This window comes from Strongylocentrotus purpuratus, unplaced genomic scaffold (assembly GCF_000002235.5).
Source record: "Strongylocentrotus purpuratus isolate Spur 01 unplaced genomic scaffold, Spur_5.0 spur5_scaffold_1, whole genome shotgun sequence".
In the NCBI taxonomy this organism is placed as follows: domain Eukaryota; kingdom Metazoa; phylum Echinodermata; class Echinoidea; order Camarodonta; family Strongylocentrotidae; genus Strongylocentrotus; species Strongylocentrotus purpuratus.
The window spans coordinates 12,466,787-12,480,016 of record NW_022145594.1 but is presented as its reverse complement, the minus strand read 5'-3'; the positions used below and the strand labels follow the sequence as shown (position 1 = coordinate 12,480,016).

The following is a 13,230-nucleotide window of genomic DNA, read 5'->3' as shown; positions in this document are numbered from 1 at the left end:
CCCTCCCCAATGCGGACGTTGTTGGCTGGATTAATTGCAACTGATCTCCCCTTCCTATCACCCTTTTTTGTCTTCTTCCTCTCTTTTGTTCCCTTATAGCTCTCCTCTTTCCCTTTCCCTTCCTTCTCTCTTTTTGGCGGGGGGGGGGGGGGGAGGCAAGGGCCTTTTGCCTCCTCCCCCCCCCCGATCAACAATTGTTGGCGGGAATATCACAACTGATATCGCTCTTCTCTACTTTTCTCTTTCCTCTTTTTTCCTTCCCTTTATCTCCTCTTTTCCCTTTTTTTTTCCCCTTTCCTTCCTTCTCTCTCTCTCTCTCTCTCTCTCTCTTTTTTTTGTTTTTTTGTTTTTTTTTGTTTAGGGGGGGAGGGGAGGCAAAGCCCTTTCGCCCCCCCCCCGATCTGCCTCTCTTTGCCCCTCCTTTTCTTTCTTTCTTTTCTCTTTCCCTTTCCCTTCTTTTCCTTCTCTCTCTCTCTCTCTCTCTCTCTTTTTTTTGGCTGGGGGAGGGGGCCAAGACCCCTCCGCACCTGGAATTCAGTGCTCGCCCTATAAGAGAGGTTTGAAGTTATCCATTATTTTTTGGCTTACTTTTTAGATCTATAGGCTGTTCTTGACTATTCCACCAAAAGACAAATTATGTTTCACGTGATTGTGCACGTTAAAGGTAATACGAAGTTTTTGTTTAGGGTCATGAATCTGATTCAAAATTGAATTATATTGGAACCATAATTATGCGATCCCACAATATTTAGTGATCGTTGTCGCGGTTGAGATCGAATCATTTTCCAGCCAATTTTCAAAACTTCCCCAAACTTTGTTACCTTAAAGAATCCTCATTCATAGATAGTTAGGTATGTAGGTAACCAGTCCGAAGAAATCATCGTATTATTTATGTTGGATTAGAAGACAACTTTATCATTGTTCCTAAATGTAAATATGGTATAAATATATCATCTTTCAACCTTTTCCACGGTCCTAAACCGAGGGCGTACTCTTATATAGTCTATAGCTATATACTCTATTTTAAAACTATAAAACACTTTTAAAAAGCCTTGAGGTTAGCGAACTCTTCCAGTCTCTAGGCAGTGTCAGGGGAAGACCTTGCAGTTTAGACACCGTGCTACGCATTATGATTGATAAGGGTCTGTGCCTGCAAACGATCGTATGTATTATGGGGTTGATTGTAATACCTCTACATAAACGATGAATGGTGGATTGGCCTCATCGATGAGAAATGATGACCCAATCTCCCTCCCCTCTTGAAGTGACCTCTTTATCACTCTTCGTTGTCCCTTTCTTATTTGTCATCCTTTGTGTAAATACGCGTAGGACATACTCATGGTGAGCACATTTAAAATGTATCATAACCCATCTCTTAGACAACCTTGAATCAGTAACTTAGTATTTCTTTTATTATATACCATGTGTAGTTGTTTAACATTCACGAAATTGACAATATACGCCTGACATAATAATATGAATTATCTGCCAATGCTTTGTAGGCCCTACCATGTTTCACTTTTAACAAATCTTTTGCATTTCACTTGTAACTCTGAATATACTATACAGTATATTTAATCTGCAATCGTTTATTATTAGTGTGGTATTAGATATAATAATTTAACAAATATATCAATTAGTAGGCGGTTTCTCGGCAAAATTTGTATGATCACGTACGTCAAAACATATTCTTTCATAATGATTGGTAATAAGAGCTTCAATTTCATTTGTTGAGAGGGGGGCGTTTCAAAACTGGTTTACCTTTAATATCTGAAACGCGACATACCGAGTCGCTTGTATATTAAAATGATTTTTGAATCTAGACCATGGAATAGGGGCTTGCTCCATCCTGGTCACGGGTTGGCCCGGTATTGCAGAACCTTCGGGATCGGCCCGCCCCTCAGGGGTAATAATCAAACTAAAGTCAGAACCCAGAACTCCCTCCCTCCCTCCTTCCTGCTTGTCTCTCTCTCTCTCTCTCTCTCTCTCCCTCTCTCCCTCTCTTTCTCTCTCTCTCTCTCTCTCTCCCTCTCTCCCTATCTTTCTTTTACACTCCCCCTCTCCTACTAGTTCTTTTTCACAAATTATTTTTGATTTACCAAAAATTAAAAGAGAAATGTGGGGGAAATTACATCCCTAAAGGACATATTAGATGGCGGGTTTAGGAACAGAACGGAGGGGGGGTGCATTCGTTTTTTTCTGAAGGTATGTTTTGGTGCATTACTTCAAAGCGTCATCCGCAGGTATACAGGTACAGGTCCGATAATGACTAAGGTTCATCATTCCAAAGGTTCGTAACTGTTCTAGATACAAAGTATCATATAATTACCCGGGCAGTAGCTGAGTTAGAACAATGAAGCACTAAAGTATTTAACTATTTTATTCCTACCGGGTATCTATTTATACTTCACCTGGGTGGAGACTGGAGACTGGCAAATGTAGATTAATGTCTTGCCAAAGGACACCAGTGCCGCGGCAAGGCTCGAATCGCGAACCTTGACGATCCACAGTCCGATGACGTCCACTAGACCACAACACCTCTCGATTATGATATAGGATTCTATTTCATTTTCGGAATAATTAACTCATTTTATTTCATTCTCTCGAATTATTCAGGACCCATTGTGCAAAATGTATGATTGTCTTCTAGTAACACCGATTAATGCAAAACGTATCTACTTGCCTTATACACATGGTTGCAAACCCTAGCATAACTGTTTTAATAAATGTCTTTATGCTTTTTCTGCTTACTCTCTTCGCTAAAAATATATGATACGATATTATGAGATAGGGAATTATCTTTATTATCCAATGAGGAGATAAGCTTGTTCGTCCCTTTGTTTCTAAAGCATTCAAACCATCATTTCCAGCCTGTCTTCAAATGGATGTAAATGTGTCAGCAGGCGCGGATCCAGGGGGGCCGAGCGTGCCTTGCCCCCCCCCCCCCCCGCAAAAAAAAAGGAGAGAGAGAGAGAAGGAAAAGAAGGGAAAGAGGAGAGAAAGGGAAAAAAGAAGAGGAAGAAGAAAAGAAAAGAGGGAAGATAAAAATAAAAAAATAAAAGAGAACGAAGGAAAGGGAAAGAAAAAGATAAAGAAGAGATAAAGGACAAAATAGGAAGAAGAAAAGAAAAGAAGGGGGATATCAGTTGCAATTTTCCCGCCAACAAGGTGTAGATCGGAGGGGGGGGGGCACTGGCATACTGATAGGGGAGGGGGGGTTGGAGAAATAGAATTCAAACGTGGTTTATTCATAATTTCATAACGGTGGTTAACAAATAATGCTGAAATGAGATAATTTTCCTCACTTCATGCGTTTGTTGGAAAATGACAAATTCCTAAATTTACAGCCAGGCAAGAAAATGCTTCTTGAGATGCCTACATATCAGGGCCCGCGGAACGGCGGGGATCGGGATCTTTGAGCCCCTCCCCCACACTTTCTTTGAAAAAGTATATTAAAGAGAAATAGAAAGAAAGAGAGCGAGAAAGAAAAAATAGTTAACTGCCAGTGTCACATTATAATGGGGTATCAAAATATGCTCATCTGACCATGATTAAAATTAATGCCTAAAATCCTAAGGGCTCTGCCCCTTGGATTCCACCTAGGGCCCTAAGGCGGGCCCTTAGATGCTCATATGACGGTCATTTAATGCCTAAAACCCCTGATTTCTGGACCCCACGCCACATAGTGTCCTGCTAGTGTCACAAATAATAAGGTATCAAAAATGCTCATCTGACCGTAATTAAACGCCTAAAACCCCTGAGCTTCTGGGGGATCTGCCCCCTGGACCCAACCAAGAGCCCTTAGGCAGGCCCCTCGATACTCATCTGACCGTAATTGAGTGCCTAAAACCCTTGAGATTCCGGGGCTCCGCCCCCTGAACCCCAAGCCAATTAGTGACCTGCCATTGTAACAATTAGGTATCAAAATAATGCTCATCTGACCGTAATTAAATGCCCAAACTCCTAAACTTCCGGGCTCTGCCCCCTGGACCCCGTCTAGGGCGCTAAGGCGGACCCCTGAATGCTAATCTGACCGTAAATTAAAACCTTAAGCCCCTGAGCTTCCGGGGCGGACAAGTTATCAACATATGTTCATCTGACAGCAGGCGCGTAGCCAGGGGGGCGGTGGGGTGGTCCCCCAATAAACGCCGGCCAAAAAAGAGAGGAGTGTAAAGGAAGAGGACGTAGGAAGAAAAGGGAATAGACAAAGAACATATTTGAAATTCAGACAAGGATTAAGAGTCGAGAACGGTACAACGAATCGTCTTCTTTCTCTAATGAATTAATGAAACGTCAAAGCTTCCGTGCTACGCGCGGGGGAGGGCAGGGGGAACTTAATTCAGACGAGGATAATTTTCGGGAACGGTACAACAAATAGTCTTCTTTCTATCATAATTTAATGAAACGTCGAAGCTTCCACGCTTCGCGCGGAAGGGGGGAAATTGATTTAGACAAGGATTAAGAGTCGAGAACGGTACGACGATTCTTCCTTTTCTCTAATGATTTAATGAAAAGTAAAAGCTTCCGCGCTTCGCGCGGGTGGGGGAAACTAAATTATTTTCGAGAGCGGAACAACGAATCGTCTTCATTCTCTAAAAATTTAATGAAACGTCGAAGCGGGGGGAAAACTGAATTTAGACAAGGATTAAGAGTCGAGAACGGTAAAACGAATCGTCTTCTTTCTCTAATAATTTAATGAAACGTAAAAGCTGTATTCAGACGATGATTATTTTCGAGAACGGTACAACGAATCGTCTTCTTTTTCTAATGATTTAATGAAACGTACAAGCTTCCGCGCTTCGCGCAGGAGGGAGGAGGGGAAAACTGAATTCAGATGAGGATTAAGAGTCGAGAACGGTACAACGAATCGTCTTCTTTCTCTAACGATTTAATGAAACGTAAAATCTTCCGAGCTTTGCGCAGGAGAGGGGGATGAATTAAGACGAGGATTAAGAGTAAAAAACTGTACAACGAATCGTCTTCTTTCTCTAATGATTTAATGAAACGTAAAAGCTTCCGCGCTTCGCGCGGGAGGGGAAAAACTATTTTCAGACGAGTAGGCACGTACGGAAGGGGGGAGGGGGTTAGGGGGTTGACCCTCCCCCCTTCGGTTTTTTTTATGTGTGTATTTTGGTGCAACCCCCCCCCCCCCTTTTCTGTGAAAAAAAAATTAAAAAAAATATGCCAATGGCTGACCTAAAAAAGGTGACCTCACCCCCCCCCCCCCAACGGAACAAAATGTCAATTTTTCAAATTTCGAGACCAAAAAAAAAGTGTCCTCTCCCCCCCCCCCCCCCCCCCCCCCCCCCCCCCCCCCCGGCTTATTTAGCGGCTGGCTGAGTCTCACTGTCACATACCAGTTCTTCCCTTCTCACTCTTTTGTCTCTTTCTCTCTCTCTCTCTCTGTTGAGCCCTCATATTTTAATTTTCTTGTTCTCTTTTGTTTGTTTTCTTCCTTCTCCTTTTTGCCGGTACCCTTCACCTCTATTCAAATGACATTGACTATTTATATCATATTTACTTTTGTTGTTATTTAACTTACTTATTGTAATAAAAACACAATTCAGTTCGCATGACCATAATATAATTCGAAAGCCAGCTTAAAATCATGCACATGTATACGAAGGAATATTTTACAAAAATAATGTAATATGGCTCTACGAAACACTTGTTTGAATTGTGGTATTTTATTCAGTGCATTACTGTGATTCTACATATTGCGATGTATGAATTATTATTCCATCTACGTATTCCATCTATTCCATCTATATACGGAAGCTTTTGTCTCAGTCAGAATTTTTAAGGTATGACAAAGGTATTTTAATTAGAAACTACTTCAGATGCTCATAAAAGCTTATTATTAACTCATTAAGATCATACACAACAATAAATATTTTCTTCACATAAATGTAAATAACGAGATCGTTGCATCAGTGCGTGAGCCACATATTTCCATGGTCAACTTAATTGCACGAACGTGTAATGGTTTGAGCATTCCGTTGATAAAATTGGGTAGTTCTTACTCTGGAACAGATTCAAACATCATTGCACTCATATGCCTACATAACTAGAGTAGGGAAAAGTTAACAATAGTATTATGGTTTCGTTGTGTTATTTGCACTACTACAAAAAGGCGGAATAGGGCAAGCCTGGAATGTCATAAGTCTTTTAATGATTTATATAAGGATTATCAGCAACAAAGATGAAGGGTAAAAATAGGATTATATGATATTTGTAATATCAAATGTAAAATCAGATGAAGTGAAAAATCTAACATATAATATATAATAGTGCATTACATCTTACTTTCCGGTTTAAAATTGTGTATGAATATTTTGAGAAAATATGATTAAAGTAATTAACTCTTAGTATCATGTAAATATTGGTAATTTGTAATCCATGTATTTGCATAACATCTTTACAATATATCGAATAGTAACGGATACTGAATTATAATTAACTAAAGTCCGTTTTTCAAATTCATCTAAATATCACATATTAGGCGGTGTCACACAGAAAAATCCCGACCCTTCTTGAATAAACCAGATTTTAGAAATCTAGGTTTTTCATTTACGTCGGTGACAGATTGGTGACAGACAGGCTACGAACAATTCGGAAACACAGTATTCATTAAAATTCCTTAAATATATATATATTTTTTTATAAACCAGCAAATATATATATTTACATGTTCACGTGATAAATATACAGATAGATAATTATAAGCATTGAAATGGATATACGGGTTAAATATCTTAATGTAAAATTGTGACCAAAAAAAAGGACAAAGAATCGCTTGTGCAAAAGTTGCAAAAGCTCATGGTCATTTATAAATGGTCTGACTTTTCACATTATGTCTATGTGAATTTGCATGTCTACCAGTATATTTCTTTAAAACAAGTCTGAAATTGTTTACAATGTGATGGAACCGCCTCTTCATGATTTGTTACAATCTTACGAGTGAATTCTGATTATGCATTTATAATATCAATCTAAATACAACATATGCGGCATTCTCTTAATATTCATTTCATATGACTACTTTATTATGAAGTGTACTATTATTCGCGTCCACTCATTATACATGGAGGTGTGAAAGAATTCGATGAATCAAATACCATGTATAAGCCTACTTGTACTCTTTAAAAAAGAATATTGGGCATCAACTAGTATCTAATTATACCTTAGTTTGTTTTTTGTGTTCTTGGTATCTTCACTTGTGAAATTATCAAAAGATATATTAATTTAGTTTACACAACGGAAATAAATGTTATTTACAGACCTTTAACAATGTAGATCCTTAAAATCTTGTGACGATGGAAGTTTCCTTTTTTCCTGAGGAAGAACTCGATATTGATAATTAAGTGGGATCTTTCATTTTGCATTGCCCATGTGTTAGCATACACAACTTGGATTTACCAAGTGTGTCACTCTTCTTTATTGTTGAAGAAAGATGTTACAGCGACGGCATAGATAGTATGGGTTTCATTTCCATATATGTAGTGGTTGTTTTATCATCATCTTCTTGTGCTGTAGGAAGGGTATTAATATATTCAGGATAACCGGATTCGTTTTCAGACGACTCTTCCTCTGTATTCACATACACAGCCGCAGAACTCTCTCGACTAAAACTAGGACTAACATAATTTTGATTGTCTGGATCGTTTTGCAGCGCATTTCCATCTGTCATGTCTGTATTCACATAGACAGCCTCCAATTCCTTTCGAGTAAAACTAGGGCTGTCGTAGTCATCATTGTTGGTGCGAGGATTAGGCTTCAAGTCCATGTAGTAGCTTGTAGTTGTGTCATTGTCGGTGCGAGGAATATGCTTCAAGTCCATGTAGTCGCTTGTAGTTGTGTCACTGTTGGTGCGAGGAATATGCTTCAAGTCCATGTAGTCGCTTGTAGTTGTGTCATTGTCGGTGCGAGGAATATGCTTCAAGTCCATGTAGTCGCTTGTAGTTGTGTCACAGTTGGTGCGAGGAATATGCTTCAAGTCCATGTAGTCGCTTGTAGTTGTGTCATTGTCGGTGCGAGGAATATGCTTCAAGTCCATGTAGTCGCTTGTAGTTGTGTCACTGTTGGTGCGAGGAATATGCTTCAAGTCCATGTAGTCGCTTGTAGTTGTGTCATTATCGGTGCGAGGAATATGCTTCAATTCCATGTAGTCGCTTGTAGTTGTGTCACTGTCGGTGCGAGGAATATGCTTCAAGTCCATGTAGTCGCTTGTAGTTGTGTCATTGTCGGTGCTAGGAATATGCTTCAAGTCCATGTAGTCGCTTGTAGTTGTGTCATTGTCGGTGCGAGGAATAGGCTTCAAGTCCATGTAGTCGCTTGTAGTTGTGTCAATGTCGGTACGAGGAATAGGCTTCGGGTCCATGTAGTCGCTTGTAGTTGTGTCATTGTTGGTGCGAGGAACAGGTCTCAAGTCCATGTAGTAGCTTGTAGTTGATTCGGAGGCGTGAGATGGAGGTACCTGTGCTTTGTCCGCATAGTCTCCTTTGTCCTCCTAGAAATACATTGTCAAGCAAAAAACTTTAAAGTGAATTTCAAATTATCATATATAAAATGTCATTATTATTAAAGGTTTGTATTAATGGTTTGTATCTCATCCCTTTGAATGATGAATGAGCATTTTTTTTACTTATATGCGTTTATAATATATACAAATAATGAAATGAAAGGAATGATTGAAAATCTATGGTGGATACTCCAGGAGCTTGTAATTTCAAGAGGCATCTTATTTACAACTTAAAATCCAGTGACGTATATTTACGGATTATCGCGCCTAGGACGAAAAAAACATTATGCCCCCAGCTTTTCTAAAAGATTCAGCTTAAAAAAGATAGCTTTCCTCGCTCTTTCACAACGTGAAACTCTTATCTAATGGACTGAACCTGAGATTGGTAACCAAAGTGTGAATAAGTGAACAATGAAATGTGGGAGCAAAGTGACCAGACGGTATTTTTTTTTTTCTAACGTGCATTTGAGTATGAAACTTTTTCAACGTATCTCCGCAACTGATCGTCAATTTCGATCAAATTTGAATTAGAAACAAAGACAAAATCACTATTTAACTTTTTTTATCTTCGACGCGCAACTTGACCAATTCATTTCTTCGGATTAGCTATGATTTGAAATGTATCATCTTTGTTTCAAATGTTGAATTTTGAGAGATATGTTGTTTCTTCATGCCACAGATGAGCTTGCCAAGGAAAACAATGATAAGTTAATGAATGCTTTTTGGATTTATCTTTAATAGATATTTTTTTTTAAAATATCATATTGTTAATTAATGCAAAATTATAGACTTACCACTTGGGCTTCTGGTTGAGTGTTGTTTTCATCGTCTTCTAGGAGTGCACGGAATGAAATTAAATATAAATAACAAGATAATGTAAACAAAAGTAGAGATTATGGCAAAAGTTATACTGTGTTAAGAGTACTTGACTTTATTCATATTTAAAAAAAGATATATTTTAAAAAAAAAATCTTCTTCTAATGACAGATTTATCAATTGATTTTTTTACATTTAAAACTTGCTCATATATAAATTTACCTAAAATATGTATACAAATAAGAATAAAATAATAGAAGCCTACAAGGAATGGGTAATTATTGTTTGTCTTTCCATGTAATTAAAAATAACATTAAGAATATCTAACATCATATTCCTCTGACTGGCGGTAAAGCTCCCGTTCATCATATGTTGATCGTTGTAACCATCTTGTTCTTTTATTTCTTGCTGTATGGACCTATAATAATTCGAAATTCCTGCCTCCGTATGAAAACAAGCAAAATGTACGAGAAGTAAGGAGAGGGAAAGGGTAATAATATATTTGGTTAATATAAATGGTAAGAGGAGGTGAAAGTAAAAGTGCACATTTTATGAGTAGCGTGAAAAGAAGGGAAAATAGTTGAAAACAAATAAAGAGAAATACCATAAATAAGGACAAAGAAGGGGAAAGAAAAAATTCGGAAAGAAAAGCAGTAGAAGCGAAAGAAAACAATTTATGTACAATATATTGAGAAATCACAGGAGAAAACAAAAGTGAAGTCTCATTAAAATTAATCACGCCACCTACGGGCACTAGAAGTGACAGAGAGAGAAATAAATCCGAAAGAGAGAAGAAGAAAAAAACTAATTAAAAACAAAATATAAAGAAAAACAAACAATAAAAACAAATGAAATTTTAAAAAAATTAAAAGAAATTGTAACAAGAAATTTGAAGATTGAAACATATAGAGAAGATACATTAAACATAAAATGGTGAATACTTGGGAAACGTGTATATTGTGGTATGTTCGAGGTGAATGCAGGGGGCCATCTGCTTTACAACATACCCTTCTTTCGTTTCACACAGCATAACATTCCATAGAAGTACATCAAACCCAGCGAAATGAGCAGGATGAAACCAGCAGCGGCTATCACTCCAATAGCGATTGTCATGAATGGAGGGCTGCTTTCAGTTGATGGCTGCTCCCCAATTGGTAAGTCTAGGACAAACAATACCATGACTAGAATGTTATGGATATTGGTTTTCTAGACAATGCCCCCCCCCCCCTCCTCTCCTCCACGATTTTTCTAATTGTTTGGGAACGCATATGGATGGCGCCCCGCCGCTCGCTGACTTTTTTCGTTAGAGTCTTGCGCAACTTAAAAAAAAATATATGAAAATCGGACTTACGATAACAAGGTCACGTAACCCTTTGTTTTTGCTGTCAGCCCGAAAATCGCTCATTTTCGTGATTTGTGTACAAAACATATGGAAAAGTCACTTTTCCTAAAAATAGATCAAACATGAGTTATTGTTTAAAGTTTAGGTGGTTGTTTTGGGAGTCAAAATAGTTGAATTGTAGTTATAAATGAAATAAAACAACAAAAAACAATAAAATACATACGTAAAAAAAAAAAAGACTGAAATACATAAGACAATATCAAAACAAGAGATAACAATTTTTGTTGTCGTATTGTTATTCCGAATGGTCTAATGAATATATAGAGAGAAAAAGAATGCTTAAATATGAATAATATATGATTTATGAGTAAAAATGTGATTTGTATGACCTTTTTTGCATAAATTACCATAAATATGCAAATGAGTGAATTTTTCAAAAAATTTAAATTATCATATTATTCCATACACTTCACTTGACATGCGTGCAAATTTTCACGGAGATCGACCGCCTCACGGCCGAGATCTTATGGGGGGCATAATGCCCCCCCCCCCCCGGCCGTATTAAGACCTAAAGTAGCCCGGCCTTTTTAGGGTTAATGGCAAATTGTTGTTAAATCCAATAGTTCATGTCCGTATGTTCCGATCGCATCCCTATTTCCCCTTTGTTTCAAATAACATGTTATGAAGCCGTGTATGAGGATTTGTTATGTTTGGCAGATTGCTTATCTACTAATAATATACAAAACCACACGTGCTTCACCCACACACACACATATTAATCCACACACACAAACCCATCTACCCACACCTGCACACATGCGTGTTTATCCACTATTACGCCTAAATATACCCCACACACGGGAATCCATATGCATCTAATACTTGAATAAAAAGCAAATGTGAACCCACCCACACACGCACACCCACTAGCACACATTTATCCACACAACACACACACGCGCACTAACTTGCACAAATTCATTCCCACAACACACACACACACGCACATACATGCGAATTCACCCAAAGGCAAAGGTGTATACATGTTCACGGCCCATCCAGGTAATATCGGTTTTTGTTTCGATGTGCACTTTGCATAGTACCTTATTAGGGAAGCATTTTATTTCATAGAATCAGGGGATGTCTGCTTTTATTGCCAATTCAGAAATATATTTTATGTTTCAAAACCTTATTGACATCAAGATATTGCGAAAATTTGTTAGTAATGGGAATTGATAGTAAATGCCTGGAGGTAATACGAAATATTCCCCCTTTTTCATAAATAATTATAAAAGAAAGAATACTTATCAGCTTTACTTGTTAGATAAGCTGGTGTACTGCACAGCTCCCTGCCAAAGGTCACCAAGACTATGTCATCTTCCAGGTCAATGCTGACCTCAGTGCCCGGTTCAACGCACTCTGTTTCATTCACAGAAGCACAGTCTGGCCCGTCGTAAGTCCTCAGTGTGATGAAGCAGATTTCATCCAGGGTTTGGTTTGCCTCTGACAATGTTAAGATATGTTTCTGTTTGTCCCAGCTGGTGGTTACACCTATATGACGAAAAAACAAACAAACAGAGAATAATAGTGTCCCTATTATATTTTAGAGAAAAAGAGAGGCAGAGAGTGGAACGGTTTAATCCACATCGCGGTTTTTAATGCCTTATGTATTCTGTAAGATTTGTTTAATCTGATTCATGAACATACAGTCTTTAAATTAGTAAACATACAAGGTTGATGCTAAAAAGGTAAACGTTATTCTATTTGTCCTGTTTTTGAATCCCTTTATATATTATGATTAGTAATACTCTTGTAAAACATGTCAAAACTAACTATTTATTTTATGATTGCATGTGAGGGAACGAAACGAAAAATTAAATATACTCCATTCTCTGGACTTGAGAATGACGACATGCGCAGAAAACTTTGAAATGAGAAAACAAAATTCATGCTAATCAGTGTGTTCTATCCCACAAGTGGTACATCAATAAAACAAATGAATAGATAAATATTTCCTCTCAAAACCAACCAAACAAAAAGCAAACAAAAGGGATTTCTTAATAATAAAACGTTGACCCTTACCATAGCTCTCGGGTTGCAATGCTGTATAAGGCCAAAACAAGGAAGCATGGAGAAGAAAAAGAGAAACCGAGCTGTCATTTAGTGACGCTTCATGAGTGATTTTTAACCTCACAAAGCTGTGTTTGCAATATTTCGATTTGAAATGAAAGAAATAGTAATAAATAATTCTGACAAGTTTAATTCATCAAATGAAAAGCTGTTGATATATCATGGTTTACTAATCGCATACACCTAAGGATTAAAGTATGATATAGAGTGAAATGGATGAGGGTGAAAAGGACACTATAATAGGGGGTTTTCGTTTGTCACGTTGACATAGTCGACGTCTAATATGTGACGTCATTTCCGCGATCTGCGCATGCGTCGGGTCGTCTGGCGTCGTCAGGCCACATTTGCGAACCCGTTCATCGATGATTTGAGGTTCGTCAGAAAACTAGTGACCCGTCGTCAGAATGACGTCATCTTGCTA

The 13,230-nt window shown here is 38.0% G+C and overlaps 1 pseudogene; it reads left to right on the top strand.

Moving 5' to 3' along the window:
• Window positions 1-1,720: 1,720 nt before the first annotated feature.
• Window positions 1,721-1,902, top strand: LOC115917771 (annotated as a pseudogene).
• Window positions 1,903-13,230: the final 11,328 nt, after the last annotated feature.